The sequence below is a fragment of the Suricata suricatta genome, chromosome 2 (assembly GCF_006229205.1).
Source record: "Suricata suricatta isolate VVHF042 chromosome 2, meerkat_22Aug2017_6uvM2_HiC, whole genome shotgun sequence".
Lineage (NCBI taxonomy): Eukaryota > Metazoa > Chordata > Mammalia > Carnivora > Herpestidae > Suricata > Suricata suricatta.
This window is the reverse complement of record NC_043701.1, coordinates 148,562,344-148,564,515: the sequence shown is the minus strand read 5'-3', so window position 1 is coordinate 148,564,515 and position 2,172 is coordinate 148,562,344. Positions and strand designations below refer to the sequence as shown.

At 34.4% G+C, this 2,172-nt stretch overlaps 1 protein-coding gene across 1 annotated transcript in view; it reads left to right on the top strand.

Moving 5' to 3' along the window:
* Window positions 1-2,172, top strand: part of ALOX5 (arachidonate 5-lipoxygenase) — a 43,474-nt gene that overhangs the window by 7,183 nt on the left and 34,119 nt on the right. The gene's annotated exons all lie outside the window — the stretch shown is intronic.

The following is a 2,172-nucleotide window of genomic DNA, read 5'->3' as shown; positions in this document are numbered from 1 at the left end:
AATAAATCTGAATAGAACACCACAAGCCAAAAGATTGACTCATTAATTTTGAAACTTCCCACAAAGAAAAGCCTAGGCCCAGATGACCTCACTGATTAATTTGGCCAATTTCTTAAAGCATTAGTACCAACCCTGCATAAGCTCTTCTAGAAAATAGAAGAGGAGGGAACACATCCAATGCATTGAATGAAATCAGTATATGCCAAAATCAGACTAAGACATCATAAGAAAACTATATATCAATATCTCTGTGGATATAGATATAAACATTTTCAACAAAATACTAGCAAACTGGATGTAGCAGCATGTAAAAGGTATGATACACTGTAACCAGGTGGGATTTATTCCAAGTATGCAAGGTTGGTTTAATATCCAAAAATCAATTAATGCAGTACACCATATCAATAGAGAACAAAGAATCATATGATCATCTCAAAAGATATACAAGAGTGCATTTGACAAAATCCAACATTTCATGATTGAAAAACACTAAAAAAAAATTTAGGAATTAAATGGAAATTTCTCAACCTGGAAAAGGGCACCTACAAAACCCCTTACAGTTAATATTACTTTTTAATGTTTATTTATTGTTGAGAGAGAGAGAAAGAGAGACAGAGTGTGAGTGGGGAAGGGGCAGACAGAAAGGGATACACAGAATCCAAAGCAAGCCCCAGGCTCTGAGTTGTCAGCACAGAGCCCAAGGCAGAGCTTGAACTCACAAACTCTGAGGTGGTGACCTGAGCTGAAGTCAGAAGCTCAACTGACTGAGCCACCCAGATGCCCCCAGTGAATATCATTCTTAATGGGAAACGACCACATGCTTTCCTCCTAAGATCCTGAAACAAAATGAGGATGTCAGCCTTTGCCACTTCTGTGTAACATTGTACTGGAGGCACTACCCAAGGCAATTACACGAGAGGAGAGTAAGGGCACCCACATTAAAGAGCAATAAATAAAACCACTGCCTTTCACAGGTGAAATGATCTCCTATATAGAAAATCCTAAGAAATTCATCAAAAAAATATTGGAACTAATAATCCAGCAAGGTTGCAGCATACAAGATCAATATACACAATTCAGTTGTGTTTATATATGCTAGTAATCAGTAATCTGAAATAAAGATAACAGGTCCATGTACAATAACATAAAAAGGAATAAAATATTTATGAATAAATTTAGCAAAATAAGCCCAAGACTTACACAATGAAAACTACAAAATGTTGAAAGTAATTAAAGAAGATCTAAATAAGGTGAAAGATATCTTAAATTCATGGGTCAGAGGACTTACTATTATAAAAATGACAATACTCCCCAAAGCAATATACATATTTAACACAATCCCTATCAAAGTCCCAGCTAACTTTCTTGCAAAAATTGACAAGATGATCCTAAAGATTATAAGGAAATGCAAGGAACCCAGGATAGTAAAAAAAAAAAAAATCTTAGAAAAGAAAGGTGGGGAACTCACACTTGCCAGTATCAGAATTACTACATGTTGTAGTAATTAAGATGGTTGTGGTATTGGCATAAGGTTAGATACACAGAGCAATTAAATAGAATTGAGAGTCCAGAAGTCCAGTTAATTTTCAACAGAGGCACCGAGACAATTCAATGGAGAAAGAATAGTCTTTTCCACAAATGGTTTTGGGACAACCAATTAGCCACATGCAAAAGAATGAAATTGGACCCTAACACCACATACAAAAATTAACTTAAAGTGGATCAAATACTTAAATGTAATAGCTAAAACTAAAACATTGAAGAAGACAGGGGTAAATCTTCATGATGTTGGATTGGCAAAGTATTTTTAGATATGACAATGAAAGCCTAAGCAACAGGGGAGAAATAGATAAACTGATGTTATCAAATTTTAACTTGTGCTTCAAAGGATACCATCAAGAAAGTGAAAAGACAACACACAGAATAGGATAAAATATTTTTACATCATTGATCTGATAAGGAACTTGTATCCAGGATATATAAAGAGCTCTTACAAATCAATAATAAAGACAATCCCATTTAAAAATGGAGAAGGATGTGAATAGACATTTTTCCAAGGAAGATATAGAAATGATCAGTAAGTACATGAAAAGATGTTTGACATCATTATTCATTAGGGAAATGCAAATCATTACCACTTCACATTTCCTGTGAAAGTCAGATAATAACAAG